Here is a 21,226-nt window from a genome sequence, read left to right as displayed (position 1 = left end):
TGTAGCTTTCTTAGCTTTTTGCTTTGGTTTCATGCTTCCTGATGTCTGGTAGACAGCTCTCTGTCTGAAATAGGAGGAAAACAACACAGAGATGGATAAACCACATCACCCAGGAATGGCCAAGAGTGCTGAGAATATTAAGTATCATGGATATTGGATGATGTGAAAAAATGATCTCCATATTTTGCCAGAAATGGGCCAGCTTCTCTCTAAATAGCACTTATCTTCCTTTCTGAGGTGGGGAATGTTTAAATTTTCTTGTATACACACATATCAGTATCTATGGAAAATTGCTAAATATAACCTTTTATGTGTGCAAGCAGAAGTGTAGGGATTTATAACCTACTGCTAAAGGAGTTTTAGCCAAAACTTCAGGAAATAGTTGACTTCTAAGTAATGTGTAAATAGTGGAATAGGTACAAAGGGGAATTTACTGAAGTCTCCCCTTCGGCCTCACTGAGAAGTAAGCGCTGACCTTAACCAGAGCATCCCAGAGGACAGCCTGTGTGTGTGTGTGTGTGTGTGTGTGGTCTGTATCTATGATGCTCATGCACAGGTTTGCACAGTGGGGTCCACCTCTTAATTCAGGCACTGGTCTTTGTCTCTGCATTTGGTTCTCAATAGGTGGTCCCAGATCAGCAGCATCAATATCACCCGGAAGCTTATTAGAAATGCAAAGTCTCAGGCCTCTCTCTATACTGAATCAAAATGTGGGTTTTATTAAGAACCTCACATAATTCAAATTCAAATTGTTAAAGTTTAACAATGACTGTGTTTCCTCATTGCAGCTTTACAACATCCCTACAGGATTCTCAATTCTTGACCTCCCACTAGGCCCACTTTCTGAACACCACCATTGGATCAAGTCTTCACCCTCCTAGTACCATTTACTTATGACCTTGGAGATTAAGCATCGGTATGAGCTGTGGAACCTAACCATGTTTACACTATGGCATTCTGCCCCTGGCTCCCCAAAACTCATGTCTTTCACCCATACAGTGTACATTCATTTCAACCCCAATAGTTAGGAAATGCCTGGTCAAAATCTATGCAGTGTGCATATTCATTGTGTAAAACATAATTCTTATGAAAGATACCCCAGATTGTATTTACTTGCATTTCCGCCCCCATCACATATGCGCACCACACACACTTTGAGAAGTAGATCAATAAAAAGTGTATTCTCCATTGAAACTTCTCTCCTGACTCTTCCCCAACACATGCGTGTGCACATACACACATATATCAACACACAACTTGTTACCAACTTCTAAACAGCAACTGTTAAGCCAGCAGCAGGAAAGGGGACACTGCTCAAAGAGGTGCATGATTTGTCTTAGAGGAATAAAGACAAAGTTAAACTACTATAAAGGAACTGTTTTGAGTAGAAAAGCCTAGTTAGCCCTCTCCTGTTATTTCTTTCTTCTGTTAATGTTGTTCCACTTCTGGAATGGAATTGCCTATCTACCTTATTCTACTGAGGAAAAGAAGCGGTGAGCAGGATAGAAGCAGCAGCCCAATACTCCTTCCCTAAAGCCAACGATACTGACATTATCGACTCAAGTTTGATGGGAAAGGTAACACAGATAGAACATAAACAGCTTCATCAACCAACAGCAAATTTCCATCCCTCTCTTTCTTCAATCTCTCAACTTTTTCTTCTTAAAGCAGTTGTCTTTATCTCTTTTAAGGGGAGAACTAAATACTGAGCACCTATTAGCAGAACGAAGACCATGAGCTGTACTCTGAAGAGCATCTGCAATACCCTCTTTGCTTGCCTAAGCTGACTCTGTTCCAACCAGTGGCAGTCCTCATGTTGTCCCTCAGAAAAATACTGACCTTGCAATGAGGTTACAACCATCAAAAAAAGATGAAGTGTTCAGGATAGATTGCAACAGCGCCATAGGAACAGTCAGAACTGGTGGAACTCCTAGGTAACTAGAAACTTATATAAAGATCTTCAAACGCTGAATTCTTAACATTTTTATTTTGAACAAATATAAAATTCAAAAGCGGGTATTATAGTGCTAACCAGCTTGCATAACAACAAAGATACTGACCCCACACACACTTTTCTGTTGGCTTTCTTAGGAGAAAGTGAAGACTTACATAGGCCTGTCTATATCAGTCAGCCACCACCTATTATTGCAACGAAATACCTAAGAAAAACTATTCACAAAGGAAGGAGATTTACTTTGGCTCACAGCTGTGGAGGCTCATGGTCCAGGCTGAGGGGGCTCCATCATTTCTGCCATCTGGTTAGGACAGAAGATGGCAATGGTGGAGCATGTGGAGGAAACATCACCTGTCCAGCCAGGGACACAGAGTGGGCAGGCCCCATCTACGTTATCTAACCAACTCTCTTCCAAGAACTACCTTCCAAGGGTATGCAGCAAATGCCCGAAGGACCTCCCACTAGGCCCACTTTCTGAATACCACCATTGGATCAAGTCTTCACCCTCCTAGTACCACTTACTTATGACCTTGGAGATTAAGCATCGGTATGAGCTGTGGAACCTAACCATGTTTACACTATAGCATTCTGCCCCTGGCTCCCCAAAACGCATGTCTTTCACCCATACAGTGTACATTCATTTCAACCCCAATAGTTTCAAAGTCAACTCAGTCCAACATTAACTTAACGGTATAAAATCTAGTCTGAAACTCAAGGCACTCCATCCGTGAGCCTTAAACAATTCTAAGTTACATACTTCCAAGATAAAATGGTGTGACAAGTACAGTGTGTACATTTCCATTCCAAAAGAGACAGACACAGAAAATGGAACCAAAGCAAGACCGAAAGCCAGCACGGCAAATGTGAAATCCCAAAGCTCCTTGTGCAGCCCCAGGAACATAGTTGGTGCAGGAAAAGTTCCCAGTGGCTTGTGCAGCCCCTCCTATGGCTTTGAAGTGTCAGTTCCCACAGGTTGGGGTCTCATCTCCACAGCTCCACTAGGCAATGCCCTGGTGTGGGCTCCGCACAGCTCCAACCCCGTATTTCCTCCTGGCATTGCCCTTGTGGGGCTCTTTGCAGTAAACCTGCCCCTGTGAAAATCTGTCTGGACCCCTAGGTTGTCCAGAATTTTTTTTTTTTGTTCTGGAATCTAGCTGGAGGCTTCCCCAGCTCCGTCAGTCTCCACCCACACGGCTACTCTCTAGGCTGCAATGGCAATGCCTGTAACTTTAGTGGGCTTACCTGGCCGTGTTTCCCAGACCTGCCTCGCCTTGCTGACACTCTACCTTCTTGGGGGTCTCTATTGTAGCTTCACGTCCACAGCGCCACTGGGCAGTGCCCCAGCAGACACTCCAACCCCTTGGCACACTCTGCCTGGCCTCCCAGGCTTTACTTTGAAATTTCGGTGGAAGCAGCCACGACCACGTAACATCTTCACTCTGCTCACCTGGAAAGCCAGCATCACGTGGATGACGCCAAGGTCTGCAACAAGCAGGAGCTGCACCTGGGTCCTGTTAAACCATTGCTGCAGCCGGCAAGGAGGTGGTCTTGGGCAAGCTCACTGAAAGCATGCTGGGGTTTCGGGAAACAATTTGCCCGTCATGGTCTCTGGGCCTGTGATGGGAGGGGCAGCCTCCGGGATCTCTGACATGCCTTCAGGGTCTCTGGTTCTCTTGCCTATTAGCACATGGCTACCTTTAACCTGTGCTAACTCTTGTTAGCACCAACTTTCTCCACCTCTCTTTCCAACCCTGATTAGGCCTTTTTTTTTCCCTTCTCTCTCTAGTCAGGCTGAGGGTTTTCCAGATCTTTCTGCTTTGCTTCCTTTTGATTTTGATTCTCACTGTACAACTTCCCAACAGCAGCCAATCACAGCTGTGCTGCAAACTGAATGTGTTGGCTGCCTTGCAATGTCCTGTGCCAAACACACTCGTCACCGCCTCTGAGGATATGGACATGATGAAGACATGTTCTTTGTCACCAGTAACAAAGGTGGCCTTGGTCTCATTTCCAACAGAGTCCCCATTTCCATCTGAGACCGATCAGCATGGCGTCTACCGTGTAGGTCTGTGTCAGCACTCTGAGCTTCTAAGCCCTCATCATAGCACCCACAGCGTTCTCAACCTTCTCTAGCCTTCTCCAGATTCCTCTGAGAGTGAGCCGGTGCTGTGGCATAGTAGGTTAAGCCTCCACGTGCAGTGACAGCATCCCACATGGATGCTGTTTCCAGCCCTGGCTGTTCCACTTCCGGTCTAGCTTCCTGCTGGGAAAGCAGTAGAAAATGGCCCAGATGCTTGGGCCCCTGCACGTATATGGGAGACCCTGAAGAAGCCCTTGTTCCCGGGCTTTGGATCAACCCAGCCCTGACTGTTGCGGCCATTTGGGGAGTGAACCAGTGGATGGAAGACCTCCCTCTGTCTAACTCTGCCCCTCAAATAAATAAATAAATCTTAAAAAAAAAAAAAACCTATTCTAAGTTTTTCCTATAAACCAATTCCAATGGCCTCTCCACATCTTCAGGAATAGGTAATCATAATGACCTTGTTCCCCAGTACCAATTTTCTGTATGAGCTTCTCATTACTATGGCTAAGTATCTAAGATAAACTACTTAGCAAAAGCAGCAGCTTATCTTGGCTGGTGGTTTTGGAGACTCAGAGTACAAGACTGGGTGGGTTCCAGTCTTGGTTCAGCTATCTGGTGAGTCCAGAAGAAAGGAACAGCAGGAATATGGAGAGAGAATCCTATGGCAAGCCAGATGAGAGAGAGAGAGAGAGAGGGAGAGGGAGAGGCGCTAGACTTAACTCAGGAGTATGTCAACACCCCCCTTATGAGAACTGCCTTTCCAGGGTGTGTCCCTCACGCTCCATAGACCTCCCCCCTCACCTGCCTCCAGAAGAGAATCAATGGACCAAGTCTCCACTCTCCCAGGAGCATTCACTTGTGACTTCAGGACTTAAACACCTGCATCAGTTGGGGAGCCCAGTCATGTTCAAACTGTAGCACCCTCTTTCTATTTCCTGCCAGCCCTGTGTATAAATTAGTGACCAGTTTCACAGTTATCATTATAGGTTGCAGGTTCATTCTTTCCTAAAAAATCCCCAGTTTACCCTGTCAGGTAGAGAAATGTGGCCGGAATGGACTCAAACTTTTGAAAGCCGCAGCATGGTGAGGAGGCATCTAGACTCCCCCATTTGTAGACATCTGTCCCAAACGTTTTATTTTTGTTTGGCTGAGCTACATATAGACAGTCTTGAATTGGACTTTTCTAAGCTGCAAGAATCTATGCTCAATTAAAATGAGTTGAGGGAAAACATGTTGAAAAGAACAGAATTTTATAATGTGCAAGTTTGAGAATAACTCATTGACAATTGTAGGGGCAAAGGAATTAGAAAATGGAAAGCAAAGCAAAGCACAAAGCTGGTGTTTGAAACAACCGGGGACAAACTTGCTTCAGTGCTGGTGGTCGGGAGCGATGTGATGAACAAGACCAGAGGGGCAAAGGTTTCTCCCATGCTAACACTGACAAGCAGTCAGCGCAGTCCAGAGACCTCCATGTGGGAAGGGCTGGCCATGAAACGCCAATTAAGACTAAAAAGGAGAATTTCTTCAAAATGACTACTCTCTTTTTTATACTTAGTTTTGGAGATGATCAGGCACATAACTGTATAGCCACATGTATAAACTGAGGATTTAGATCATAGAGGTGAAGCAAAATTCAAAAGAACCAGGTAGGCTGTGAAGCTATCTAAGACAGGAAATGTAGCCAGCCAGGATCTTAGCTACTCTATGGAAGAACCATTTCTCTAGGGATGATTCCACAGATAATTAACAGTATACCTCAACATAAGTCCTTTTCTTTGGAGAATATTCTTTAAAAAAATTTTTAACTTACTGGAATATTTTTAGAGAATAATTATTAAGCAGACAGACATTTTATAACAATAGAACAGACTCCCCTTGCCCATCATCCAAGATACGGAAAACAAAAAATTATCGGTAATTTTGCAACCTCCTATGTTCTTGTACACTCTCATATTCTTCCCATTTTTCCCATGGTACTCATTCCCTTGAATTTTATGAGTATTTCCCCTTTGCTTTTTCTGCTGCATTTGTATTTTTAAATGGGATTTACAGAATTTTCTTGGTGACTTGTTTTCTTAATAAAGTACATTCCTGACTCGTTCTTCATTTCTTGCTGCTACCCAGTATTCTTTTTTATGAATATTTCACAACTAAAATATTGATTCTGATGGTGATAATCAGATGGCTTCTCTCTACTTTTTTCCTACTACACATGATACTAGTCTGAATAGTCTTGGTCTTCTTGTCATGTGGAAGAGTTATTCCAGGGTATAACTGAAGAACGGAATTGCTGGCTCTTTGCATGTATGTGTATTTAACTTCAGCAGGAACCGCCAGTTGTACTTATTTATATAACCACTAGCAGGGTAGAAGTGTTCTGGTTACTCTGTATCCTCACCAATATAATGTCATCAGACTTTAGTGATTTTTGTCAATCAAATGTGTGTGAGAGGTCAGTGCTGTGGCGCAGTGGGTTAACGCCCTGGCCTGAAGCGCTGGCATCCCATATGGGTGTCAGTTCAAGACCCGGCTGTTCCACTTCCGATCCAGCTCTCTGCTATGGCCTGGGTAAGCAGTAGAAGATGGCCCAAGTCCTTGGGTCCCTGCACCCACGTGGAAGACCTGGAAGAAGCTTCTGGCTCCTGGCTTCGGATTGGCGCAGCTCAGACTGTCGCTGCCAATTGGGGAGTGAACCATAGGGTGGAAGACCTCTCTCTCTCTCTCTCTCTCTCACTCTCTCTCTCTGCTTCTGCTCTCTGTGTAATTCTGACTTGCAAATAAATAAATAAATCTTTTAAAAATGTGTGTGAAACGTTATTTCATATTGGATTAAATGCACATTTTCTTGACTCATTACAATGCTGAGCATCTTTTCATAAGTTTTTTGACATTTGAGCTTCCCTCTCCACTAAATGCCAAGTCAAGAATTTTGTCGATACTTTCTCTGCCACCTCCACAGAGTTGTTTATTGATTTATGGTTCTTTATTCTGAATACTATCATTTTGTTAGTCTTATACGCTGCAAATATTTTTTCCCAATTGTTTCTTCATTTTATTCCAGTATCTGGAAGAACACATATTCTTAAATCAAATGAAGTCATATCAGTATTATCTAGTTTGTCGACTCGATTTTGTTCAACAAATTCTACTCATTCCAGTGTCATAAAGATATTCCTCAAAACTTGGGTTTTGCTTTCCACGCTTAAGTTCTGCTGGGATTTATTTATTTTAAATGTATGGTGTGAGATAGGGATCAAATTTTAATTTTTCCCATTACAATAATCAATAGCCTCAGAGTCACTTATTAAATTTTATTCTTTTCTCCACCAATATGATCTGTTATGAATTTTTTTTCTGTTTATGTGTGGATCTATTTCATGATTTCTTTTTTTTTTTTTCCAGTTCTGCTGGTTACTCACCCTATGCCAGTGACATTGCGTTGTAATAATTCTTCATATTTGGGAATCTTCCACTCTCCCCACTATCTTCTTTTCCTCATCTTTCTGTTCCTCTTTTCTCTCTTTCTTCACCTTCATCTTCCTGCTTCTCCTCTCCCTTTGTCTTCTGCTCCTTTCCTTCCTATGTGAGGGGTTTTGGATTTCTCAAGTTAAGCTCCCTTCCCCTACACACACATAAAAGCATTTGCTAGGATTTTAAGTCAGATTGTGTTGAATATATAGATTAATTTAGAAACAGTAGACAGCTTTATGATTTTGACTCTTTCATCCATAAATATGACACTTATTTTCATTTATTTAGATCCTTTTAAATAATTTTTAATAAAATTGTATTTCTTTCTCTAATTAATATTTAGTTAGATTTACTCCTAGGCCCTTAATGTTTTAAAAAAGTGTTGTAAATGATCTCTTATAAGATCATGTTTCTGTTTGTGCTTAGTGAAATGCAATAGATTTACCTATACTGATTTTGAAAGTGTGGCCACTGATAAACTTGCTAATTCTAATAATTTCTATCTATATTCTTCTAGGATTTTTAGGAAGATAACATCACCTGAAAACAATAAATTTAATTTAATTTATTCCCTTCTATTATAATTCCTATACCTTAAAACAATATATCTCAGCATCAGCAAGTAGTTAGTCATTATCGTCTGTTCATAGCATGCTAGCATTGTTGATCTTTCAAAGCCCTTCTCCCATGTATTGATGTATGTACTCTTCTTAACTCCATACTCCACGGTCATTTTCCTCTTCCTTGTAAATACCTAGTGTGTTTGATATATATAGTTTCATATATATGCATGCATTTTATACTTATAGAAATGATATATTTATGGCTCAGCTCTTCCTTTATTTTCTAATATTTTTCATTCTGAACATTTTTGAAGATTTCTGTATATTGCTATGTGCATATTTAAACCTTGTAGATATTTTTTCCCATTAAGTTGCCTCTGATAGCCACTGCTGCTGTCACTGATATCCAGTTTTCCATTTCTCCCAGAATGTAGAATTCCATTTCTCTGCCTCATGAAGTTAAGCATAACCTTGTTAATTTCTTCAGCCAATATGTGAATGGAAGTAGGTGTGTCACTTCCAGATGAAAGCATGTAGAAGCCCGAATGCAATTTCCACACTCTGTACCCCATAACTTGTGAAGGAATTGTTGATAGAAAGTTTCCATAAAATTAAAACAGCCCTGAAATGCTAAGCCAATTTGATCTCATAAAGTTCATTTTTATAAAAATCCTCCAGCAAATCAAAAAAGAATATGAATTCTATGTTTGTGTGATATACAATTCTGTACATATTTATTAGTACAAGTTTATCTGTGTGCCACTCCTTTGATAAATTTGCATGTTCTTCTGCTTTATTATCAATTTAAATTTCATAAAGCAGTGTGTTAAAATTGGCAACTTATAACTAACATTGAAGGTAAGTAATAGAGTACCTGACATGTAATGTATTGGAGTGAAACAGACATTTTGAGATTCGATGATTGTTTACAGCCCTTGTCTCTTCCATTTACGAGCAGTGTTTTTTTGTTTGTTTGTTTGTTTGTTTGTTTGTTTCTTTCTTTCTTTATTCATATATTTAATGAACTCTTTTACTTAGCGTAGGGTTAACTATATGATCAGTAAGTAAACTGAAAATAGACCTTTGTAAAAATTAAGAGTGGCGGCCGGTGCCGCTGGCTCACTTGGCTAATCCTCTGCCAGCGGTGCCAGCATCCCGGGGGTTCTAGTCCTGGTTGGGGCACCAGTTCTGTCCCAATTGCTCCTTTTCCAGTCCAGCTCTCTCCTGTGGCCCGGGACGGCAGTGGAGGATGGCCTGGGTGCTTGGGCCCTGTACCCGCATGGGAGACCAAGAGGAAGCACCTGGTTCCAGGCACTTGACCCATGATCTGCTGCTTTCCCAGCAGTGTTAGCAGGGAGCTGGATGGGAAATAGAGCAGCCAGAACTAGAACCGGCGCCCATTTGAGATGGCAGTGCTGCAGGCAACAGCTTAACCTACTATACCACAGCTCTCACCCCTCATTGTGTTTTCACAGCTAGTATTTTTCTCATATTTTTTATTATTACATATAATAATTTCTTCATTTCTGTAATTATCTTAATAGCCTTTACTTAAATAAATAAATCCTTAAAAATGTTATTTATTTGAAAGTCAGAATTACACAGAGAGAGAAGGAGAGGCAGAGAGAGAGAGGTCTTCCATCCTCTGGTTCACTCCCCAGATGGCCACAACAGCCAGAGCTAAGCCAATCTGAAGCCAGGAGCCTGGAGCTTCTTCTGAGTCTCCATGTGAGTGCAGGGGCCCAAGCACTTGGGCCATCTTCTACTGCTTTCCCAGGCCACAGCAGAGAGTTGGATCGGAAGAGGAGCAGCCGGGACTCGAACTGGCACCCATATGGGATGCTGGCACTGCAGGCGGCTTTCCCTGCCACGCCACAGCACTGGCCCACTTAACACTTCGTTTTTTCAAAGATGGTATTCAGTCTAGTGGATAAGACATCTGCCTCGGGGTGCCTGGGTTCACCTCCTGGCTCCAGGTCCCCATTCCAGCTTCCAGCTAATGCAGACCCTGGCAGGTATCAGGGATGGCTCACATCATTGGGTTCCTGCAAAACACACGGGAGACCATGTTTTGGCACTGGCCCAGTGCTGGCTATTGATGGCATTTGGGGAGTGATCCATCATATAACTTCTTTCTGTCTCTATGCTTCTCAAATTTTAAAACTTGACTTCCCTGTTCTAATATTTCTGCTTTAAAAGGTAGACATTTTGCTTTGTGCACTACACAGGAGTTTGCTTCAGTTTCTGAGCTCATGTCCTCCGGCAGGGGTCGTCCACTCTGTCTGGCAGATCAGCCCTCTAGTCTGTGTAAGAATCGGGAGGTTTAGAGGCTAAGTTCCAAGGGGCAGTGACCAAGAACAAACCACAGCCCTGCTGCCGACCCTTCCTGTTTCTTTGTCACGCCCCTAGGCAGTGCCCCTCAGGGTTTTCACTTTAAACCCCTAGGCCAATACAGCAGTGGGAAGACACAATTCCCTAGAGTGCCCCATGAACACCAGCAAGTGTGGAGGCGGGAACATGGCAGAGAAATGAAGGTCTTTGGGAAGCTGGGGCCCCCTAGCAGTTTTCAATTCCTCAACCAGGACGTTAGCTTCACTGTCACTCCCCAGCATTTATGGATCGGGTTGGTTGCAGCAGAAAATTTCTAAGTGAAAAGACAGCAGTGTTGGTCCAAAGTCAATGTGAGGGATAGGCAAGAGCCAACCCTGCATCTCAATTGTTTCTTTTTTTCTCTGGTCATTCTTTCTATTTTTCTTTGGGGTTGGCATTGCAGCGCAGCAGGTTAAGCTGTCACCTACAATGTTGGCATTCCATATTAGAGCATCACTTCAAGTCTTGGCTATTCCATTCTGATCCAGTTCCCTGGTAATGTGCCTGGGAAAGCAGCAGAGGATGGCTCAAGTGCTTGGGGCCCTGCAATCCACATGAGAGACCTGGATGGCTCCTGGCTCCTGGTTTTGGCCTGGTCCAGCCCTGGCCATTACAGCCATTTGGGAAGTGAACCAGTGGATGGAAGATCTCTCTCTCTCTCTCTCTCTGTTTTCCCCCACCCCTCCCAGAACCTGACATTGATGTAAATAAAATATTTTTTAAGATTTTATTTATTTATCTGAGAGGCAGAGTTAGAGAAAGAGGGAGAGAAAGAAAAGGTCTTCACTCCCCAAATGGCCGCAACATCTGGACCTGGGTCGATCCAAAGCCAGGATCTAGGAGCTTCCTCTGGGTCTCCCATGCATTTGCAGGAGCCTAAGCACTCAGGCCATCCTCCACTGCTCTCCCAGGCCATAGGCAGAGAGCTGGATTGGAAGAGGAGCAGCAGGGACATGAACCAGCACTCATATAGGATGTTGTTGTCACAAGTGGAGGCTTAGCCTACTGTGCCACAGAACAGGTGCCAATAAAATAATATTTTTTTAAAAAAGGATGTAGGTGCTGTGGCGTAGCAGGTTAAAGTCACTGCATACAGCACCGACATCCCATATGGGAGCCTGTTCTGGTCCCAGCAGCTCCACTTCCAATCCAGCTTCCTGCTAATGTGCCGGGAGGACAACAGAGGATGGCCCAAGTGCTAGGGTGCCTGCACCTATGTGGAAACCTGGAAGAAGCTCCTGGCTCCTGGCTTCAGCCTGTCCCAGCCCCACTTGTTGCGGCCACTTGGGGAGTGAGCCAGCAGATGGAAGATCTCTCTCTATCCCTCTCTCTGTAACTCTTTCCAATAAATAAATAAATCTTAAAAAAAAAATCCTAGTTATTTTGCTCCCACCCTATCCCACACTACACCTCCCACATTAGTGAAGACTGACTTCAGCATCTGAGAAATTTCTCAAGGTTTCCAATGGTTGCTATTTTGTAAGCCACATTCTCCTGTTGCTCTTATGGTTCCCACAAATTTGATTTTGAGAAGGGGAAGCAGCAGCCCGCAGCAGTTGACCATCATGGCAGGAACAGAAGCTTTAACTTCTTCCCACTGACCTCATGGGCTGAGCAGCAGTTCCACACAGTCTTAAAAAGGCGTGGCAACAGTGGGTGCTCTTCTCCTTACCACTGTGATAGGGGTACTAAGACGTTGCTCCAGGTCACTATGGGAACAGTTCATAGAGCTGCTGTGAATCCCAGGAAGGATTAATAGTGATTACAGGGACAATTTTGTTTCTGACTGAATCTAAACTCTTGCAGACACCATCAGAGTAAAAGACAGAATGCCACGATTTCTTCCTGGAAATTGAGAGCAGAAGCTCACTGGAATGCTGTGGGATGTGGTGGACATGATGGATGGGAGTTTAAAAGCCCATAGAAGAGACACGTGAACTTCCCGAGACGTCAATAAGCAGTCTTTTAGAATAAAGAAGCCACGATGGGTGGTTGGATGCTCAGAAGTGTTTAGAAACAGGAATTCTACTGGAAGTTTTGGGTAGAGGAAAATGCACACAAATGGCAATATGTTGCTCCTATCCTTCACACCCAAGGTATTTTGAGTTCCTTACATACTGCTCCCTTCAGAACGAATGCGGTTTCCTGAGAGAATACAAGTACGCAGAGTGCTTGTTTAGACTGAGCTGTGGCATCACCCAGTGAGCCCTTAACAGAAACTCTCAGGCAACCTGAGTCTGAATGAATGATGTCCAAAGAGCAAATGCCGCAGCAAACAACTCACAGTGACCAAGGCCTAGATGCAGAGCTGCCCGATGACAGTTCAGCTGAGTCAGGTTTTGATGAGTTCTATTGACTAAGGTTCACTCTCCATGCAGTACTGATTGTGGCAGTCTGGAACTACTGACTGTTGGAGTCACAGTTCTGAGTCTGAGTGGCCTGTATCAGTCAGCTTTTCTTTACTACCATAAAATTCCTAAGACAAGTTACATATGAAGGAAGGAGCTTTATTTTGGATCATGGTTTTGGATGTTCACAGCCCAAGACTGGGAAGGTGCCATTGGTTTGGCCAACTGCTGAGGCTGGAGGATGGTACTGGCAAATCGTGTGGATTACATGGTGAGCCAGGAAGTAGTGACAGAGATACTAGGGTCACTTCTGCTTTTAGAACCAAGCCTCTCAGAAGACCTACTCTCCAAGGACATGTCCCTCATGACCTGAGGACTTCCCACGAGGCCCACCTCCTAGACACGGAGACATGACTATGCTTCTACCTCTCTCAAAAGCATTACTCTGAGGCCAAGCCTTTAACACATAGCCCTTGGGAGAACTAAAACTAACATTCATGCCATAGTCCAGCCATTCTATCGGTGTAGTGGATACTTCCTGGATCACATTCTAGGCTCACATAGACTCCCTTCCCCCAGCTCTGTCTCTCTCACTGCAGGGGTCCCTATTAACTTATACACAGACTGCTGGGGGTGACTAATCCATCAAACCTGGGGTGAGTACCGGAATGAAGATGGGTGTCTCAGAATCTGTTCTTTATTTGAAATCCAAATGGACAGACTATATAGATCCATATCTATGACTAATCTGTATCTACATCTATCTATTTATCTTTGCATATGGAGACTGGCTGATTTACTCCCTCTTGTGTCTTTTGGCATAAGCTCTGGAGTAGTGGCTAGGCATCATTTGCCAGCTGTGTGGAGCAGAGAAGCAGAGGTGGCAGGTTTGCAAAGACAAAAGAATAGAATAGGTCAAAGGAAGCAGAGGTGAAAGATGGAGACAGCAATAGATAGATAGATAGATAGAAAAGATAGATGATAGAAAGGGTTCAGTTAGTTTTTCAGCTCCATTCCTAATATTGCCTATACACCGATGTCTCTTCAGTGATTTTTTTTTTTCCCTTCTCAACCTAAGTAAATGATGGTTAATAAAAGAGTTGCTGCATTCTGCCTGGATATGTGGACTTTTTCTTTCACCCTCTGAAAAGTGTGGTTTTGTGGCCTAGCAGTCGGCTCTCTCTATCAGTCCTTAGGGTGTCGCCTGGAGGACCTAAGGCTGAGAGAGGGAGTCTTGGCACTGTTCTGTGCAGCTGCGGCCTCTTGGATCCCTTGCTGTCGCGGTTCCTGTGCTTCAGGCAGCTTCACCACTGGCTTCAGAGCTCTCCTGCAACCTCTGTCAGGCAGCACGGAAGGTAATCTGGTTGTATTACACAGGTCACTTCCCAGCTGGTTCCATCTTCTTGGTAGTCATTAATTGTACTGGTTTCTAGGTGGGCAGGCCCTAGTTGCAAAGTCCTTCATGACCTAGGAAGGTGAAGGGCAATAGTAGTATAGGAAGGGTTTCAGTGAGCACAGCTGGACTGAGGAGGGGAATGCCCGAGAGAGAACTAAATCATGCGTCCCGGAGGAGAAGCTGAGATAGGAAGCCAGGCGGCAGCACTCGTGCAGATCATCTGCTTCAATTCCTGGAGTTTGAGAGGTGAAGAAGGGAAAGCAACACTGTTGAGGGGTAGCCATGTGACAGGCAAATGAACTCTCAAAGAATCCTGTTACTCAGGTGTGAGCTTCATCAAACAGATCAAGAAACTCAAGTTTACTCTGGTCAAGTAGAGAGTGGATTCCAAGGCCATCTTACTGTGGAGTTCAAGCTCCGTCAGAAATGACTTGGTGACAGTCATCCAACGAGGACCTGGATCTGGTCTCAGTCCAGTGGTCTTCACGTCTCACAAGGCTGCCCCTGGCATGGCGCAGTCTGAACAGGAACAGGACTGTTCTTAGGCCGATTAGCCAAAGCCCAGCCAGGCAGCCTGTGATCTATTGCAAGGAGAGAATGGATCAAGAGCTCAAGATTCCCCACAGTAACTCTGGGCTGTGAGCAAGTGTGCCCAATCATAGCTTGGCATAGCTATGCAAAGTTCTGATAAGCGCGAAGGTCCTAGAAATGGGCAGAGGTGGAGGAAGTCATCATGGAGGAAAATCAAGAGCCCAGGCTTCTTGTCCTGGTCGTCTCATTCATTAGCTCTTACCCTGCATAAGTCGCTGTCTCAGCATTTTGATTACTCCAAGGAGGCACCTGGACTAGGTAGCATTTAGCAACTGAGCTCTGAATTTCTCTGGCAGCCACGAGGAGACCAAGTCCAAGACCAAGACCAAGTCTTTTACCAGGGGCTCTTGGCCTTAGGCGTAAACCCTGTCTGGGAACAGGAATGTGGCCCTTTGAATGTCTAAGCAGAAATGAGCACAAGATACAGTGAGGGAGAGGAGAGAAAATGATTCGGAGTCTATGACAGAAGGCCCAGACGTGTGGTTGGGCAACGCAGATGTGCCCTGCAGTGCCCCTCAGAGACGGTTAGCTTAATGTGCCATGCAGATTCGCAGTACAGGGAGAAGGGGCATTCTCTAAAGCGATTCTTCTGTATAACAGTCACGCTACATCCCCAGGCAACACAAAGGACTGAGCTGTACAGATGCTCCACGTACCGTGTTTAGGGACATGGTCTACAGATGTTCACTGCTGACTGCAGATCCCAGCCAACTCAGGAAGCACTTGGATTAGAAATAACAATGCCTTGTTTTGTTTCAAAAAGTCTTAGACTACAACAAATGTTTGCATTGTACACCATTTGCTGTCTGGCAACTGTCAAGGTATTTGTTGCGTCCCGATTCTCTCACAACTCCTTAACAATTTTTCATGGACTTTGGAATCTGCTCTGCACATCGTCTCTCTTGGTATTTGGGTGATTGACTCTAAGGCTCTGAGAATCTTCACAGGCTTGCTTCTAATATTTACGGGGCCTGGGGCGAAATTGCAAGTGAAGGCTTATAAACTCATAGATCTAAATATTTAAAAATTCCAAAGCAAGCTAACAAAACCTGTTAAGTAAAAATATGTTCTCTCTTCTTAACAAATACTTCTATACTTTCAAAACAACTTGGCAGGGCAGAATGATCAGAGATCCTTGGATTTCTTAGCCAGAGCATGGTGGCACCACAAGAGTCAAGCCCCTTCTCTTTAATCCCTGGTTCCGTCTTCATCCACGAGGAGGGTTCACGTTTTCACAGGGACACCACAACCTCCACATCCGGCTCCATCCACAGTGCTGCAAACAGCCACCCCTCAGGTCTCAGAGGCACATGCTAGAGACCCGATCCATGCTTGGGCAGACGGATATGAGAATGAAGGCCAGCACTGAGCCTTCATCAGAGCAGCATTGAGTAACTCGGCCAGGGAATTTTCGGATTTCAGGTATAAGGAATGAGTCAAGAAGGGGAAGAAAAAAGGGTTTGGGTAGGGCTGTGCTTTGGCCACAAAAACTTTCCACTCTGTGGCGCAGAGCAGGAGAATAACGAGAGTGTCCTTTGAAGCATGGGTCCCAACACAGAGGGTCCTCCAAGGTGGTGCTATCTTTTCTGACGGCCCCCGGAGGATGCCAAGGGGACATCTGTGAGGAGCACTGGTTGTGCTGAGCTTAAGGTAAAGAGAGACCACTGGAGGCATTATCACTGGGAGATTTGACAGCGTGAGTGCACTCTGGGCTAGCTCATTTGCCTGCTCGCACACACTGATCTCAGCACTATGGGCCTTGCTGTGGTTTCCTCTCACGTGCAGACTCCATTAGGGGTGTAGGATTGATGACCTTTTAGAGACCACTTCACACACACCTGGGACTGCACCAGATGATCTATCGACTTCTCATTGCCCCTGAGAGGGGCAGTTAAGATTCCTGCGGGAAGAAGTAGGCTGGGAGCCGTGTTAGACTAGCCAGGCTTTCATTACTGCAATGTAATACATAAGCCACTTATGAAAGAACAAAAATTATTTTGGCTCCCAGTTTTGGAGGTTCATAGTCCATCTGGTGAGGCTGTAGAATGTCAGCGGTGAAGCAGGCAGGATCAAGGACCCCATGGCAAGCCAGGAAGCAGAGTGGGAGAGAGGCTGGGCCATCTCGGGTTTATATAATCAACCACCTCAGGAGAACTACCTGCCAAGGGCGCCAGTGCCCTAAGGGCATTCTCCCAGGCCCATCTCCCAGATAAGATAATTGGATGGAGACTTCACCCTCCCAGTTTCACTGAACTACAATGTTGGGATTTAAACATCCACAAGAGGAATGCAGCCAAATGCTGTTTAAATCATAGAAAGTAAAGTTTAGGAATTTGCTTTGGGACTGGAAAGCATATAAGTAGCAGAGGGCAAAGTCTGCCTAGCACCAAGGCCGGTGCCCTTTTTTGACATCTCCTAGGAGGAAAGAAAAATCAAGAGGTCTTCCATCTCCTATATACATATATACACACACATACATACATGCATACATACATACATATATAAGCTCACCACTGTTCCCCAGAGAGGAACATGCTAGCCTTAGGAGAAGGTAGTCTTGAGAATCTGGACTTCCACTCATTGTGTGTGTGTGTGTGTGTTTGTGTTAAAGAGAAGAGAGAGCCCTGGTAGGGGAGGGGCTAAGGCAGAAATCCCTTTTCCAAAGTGTGTGTGCCCAGTGCATTCATTAATACAAACCAGGAAACAAAATGAGGAACTTGAGGTCTGCGCTCTACTCCTGCCTCTGTGACAGGCACAAAGCTGCCATACTCAGATCTCCAGTTACACAGACTGTGGTTAGTGGGCACTATTAACTCTTTCAGGTCTGTTTCAGCTCCCTGGAAGGAGCCCAGCCGATGAATGATAAAGACAACGAGAGCCAAGAGACCTTCTTCTCAGTCGGCTTTAGCAAGCGGTTGGTGGGACAGCCCAGCTATTTCTGCCCAGAAGAATCTCTGCACTGGAAAGAGCAGTCTTTGCCCTGGAGCGTCCTGTGGGCTGGATAACGTACCACCTGATAGGCCTCACAGTCCACGGTGCCTTCTGCGTAATCCACCTTCTACCCTGATGTGTTCACAGGTGTTACTCCTCAGCACAGGTGCACACTCCCAGCTCTGTGTTTGCATTTGCCTCCAGGAAACCAAATCTCTGCAGGGTCTCACACTTCACAGTCAAAATTTGAAGTGCCAAGCCACTAGAACACATCACCATGGGGAAGGTGATGTGCCCGTGCTTCCTGCATGTTCCCAGTACCTGGAGTAGGATGACACAGAGCACTGGGTGGGAGTCCAGCCGCCCTAGTTTGCTACCTCCTCAGTGTGATGTACCAGCACCCAGCCCCCTTCCTTCTTCCTTCCTTTCCCTCCATCAAATCTTGAGAATTCACAAGAGGCACAGTGCTCTGTGCACGGAACCACCTTCCAGTCTCATCCTTAGCTACGTTTCCTCTTCCTTTCTCAGCAAGCCACAAGCCATTTTTACTACCATTTCCTTCTATCGGTAGCAAATACTGATCCCTGCTGGGCTCAAATCCAATGCCTCCCCAGAGCAGGAGACTTCCTCAGAGTGCATCCTAAGGAACACTGGCCTAACAAGGTCCTATAAAATTTTTAAAAATTGTCTACTGGGGCTCAGGCATCCTATTAGGTGACCCGCCCACATTTTTAAAAAAATTGTTGTAAAATATAGATAACATAAATCTTACCATTTTAACCATTTTTTAAGCATACACTTCAATGGCTTTTTAAGTTCACTCATAATTTTGTGCAAATAGAATTACTTTTCATCTCCAGAACTTTTTCATCTTCTTAGACTCAAGCTCTGCACTTATTAAACTAACTCTCCATTCCTCCCCTCTCCAACCTCTGGCAATCTATGTGTTCGACTATTCTAGGTACCTCATGAATGAGGAGTCATGCGTATGTGTCCTTTTGCATCTGATTGATTTCACAATGTCTGAGCTTCATCCATGTTTCCACCTGTATCAGAATTTCCTTCTTTTGTATGCCCGTGTAATGTTCCATGGTATGCATATACATTTTGTTTTTCCAACCATCTCTTGTTGGGCACTTGCCCTTTCAGCTCCCGCGAATGATGCTGTTTTGAAGACTGCTATACAAAATCAGATTGAGTCCCTGCTTTCAATTCTTTTGAAACAGGAGTGGAAATTCCTAGGTTCCATGGGAATGATATGGTGAGCTTCTTGAGGAATCATTAAGCTGCTTTCCCCGTATTAACAAGGTCCTTTTCGATAGTGCTCCCAGAGCAACACCTGGCCTCCCTGCCTTGGCGGAGAGTCGTAATGCTCAGTAATATGCTGAAGGCCCTGGGAGTTCCTAAAGGAAAGACACCTGCTGACTTTGACCAAACTAGGCTGACAGTGGACCTCTTTTTGCACAGTAACTGCTAACAGCCAGCTTAAGCAACAACAGACCGGTAAAACAGTGGGTCATGAAGAGTCCTCGGAGCGCCCCATCTTCAACCATTAGCCATTCTGTGGGGTGACTGTGCTTCTCCTGGTGCCCCAGCACAAGTTCTGCTCTCTGTCTAGTGCACCCTTGTTTTCCTTCTTTGTGATCCTCCAGATCCTACGTATCCTCCAGAACCAGCTCAGTATCTCCCTACCGTTCCCTCAAGAAACACTGACCCTACCCTCTCACCTCTCCCAGCAGGAATTGGGGGCCGCTCTTCTGCTGAGAGCTGACTGTACAGTGCTGCCCTGTTAAACAGTCTGCCTGCTCCACGGTGTCAAAGGTGGCGACAGCAGTCTGCATGAACAACCACCTGGGAAACTTCCTGAAAACGCAGGTGCCCCCAGCTCACTAAAAACTCCAACTCTGTTGCCTGAAAAACAATTTTCAGCAAGCCCAGGCAAGATTCTCAGGCAGATGATTCTGGGACTCCTTCTTAGCTCCACGAAGATAAAAGTCATTTCTGTTTACTTTCCGTCTCATAGACACACAATAAATATAAAATGAGCGAGCAAATGAATGAGAGGAATGAATGAACTAAGTTTCTTCTTCTGTAAAACGATGAGCTTGGACTGGATGTTCTTAAGCTTTCTTCTGGTTAAACTTCTCTTTATAAAATCTGGGTTATTTCACCCAAAACGCCATGCTCCCTGCAGCTTTAGTATCAGAACAATACACAATGCACAAACTCAAGCATGGGAAACCACCAGCGAGACCTGCTGAAGAGGGATTTAGCCCAAGCTAATATTTAGCAAATGACTCAAGACTCCTGAATAACCGTATTTTGGAAACTACCAAATTTATCACAGGCTGGAGACACAAAGAAAGGCATGCACTTGCGCCCATGTGACTTCAGTCTCTTTTTCTCCCATAAGGATAAGCCAACAAGCAGCACCATCAGGGCTGAGAAGCCCCAACTTGGGAACTAGGGAACAAGGCATGACAGGAAATGGGGGTGGGGAGGGGCGGGGACCAGGAGGGGACAGCTGCAGTCCCGCTGTGGGGAGGGGGCACATTGCAGGAACTGTCAAGGGCCCCTAATTCTCGGTGGTATCATTGGACATAAAACCCTGACTCCTTTCCCTGAAACCCCCGCAGGCTTTGAGAGGCAGCTCCAGCTTCTCATAAGAGCTGTGGCCTGAGAAAATGAAGGCTCCCATTTCTTGTAATCTCTCAGCATTTCAGAGGAAAAGGTTGGCGATGGCTGCCAAGATCCAGCAAATATTTGGTTAGCTTGGAAAGAATGGGTGCTCATTTTCCAATTCTCACAGATTTCTCTATGCCCAGTTCTTTTTATTAAAAACTTTAAATCCAGAGATAAAGTCGAATGGCACTCCAGGCTCTAAGCATTCATCTGTATCCCGGGGAGCAGAACCCAGGATCTAAACAAAGAAAAGCTCAGTCAATAGAACTCATGCACTTCTCTAGGAACAGGACCCAGCGAAGCAAAGTAGAAGGGCTCCTATCTTGTTCTCTCCTTTGAGCAGATTATTTATCAGAAGGGCTGGGGAATACTTTTTCCATTTAGGGTCAACAAATAATGGCCCATGGGCCAAATCATGCCCGTTGCCTTTTTGTTTTCTGTGTAGCCTGTGGTTTAGGAATTAAAAAAAAAAAAATCTTTTTAAGGTGTTAAAGAGAATCAAAAGAATATTTTATGATATTCAGAAGTTAGATGAGATTCAAATGTGGGTCCATAAATAAAGTCTTATTGGAAGACAGCCTCACCCTTTCTTTGCGTATTGTCTGGCTGATTTTGTTCTGCAGAGGCAGGGTGGAGTCGCCGAGATGGAGTCCACTGTGACCTTGAAGTCTAAAATAGATCCCGTCTGACCCACTGCAGAAACACACTGCGGATCCCGGGAGCAGGAGACATAAGACGAGGCTCTGGGTGGGGGGGCACGGCTTAGGTGTACCTTCAGCTCTACCACTTAAGGCTCAGCTGTTCCCCCGGGAGCTTCACCAAATCACATCCACACTA

Source organism: Lepus europaeus, chromosome 12 (assembly GCF_033115175.1).
Source record: "Lepus europaeus isolate LE1 chromosome 12, mLepTim1.pri, whole genome shotgun sequence".
NCBI lineage: Eukaryota > Metazoa > Chordata > Mammalia > Lagomorpha > Leporidae > Lepus > Lepus europaeus.
This window is presented reverse-complemented; position numbering follows the sequence as displayed.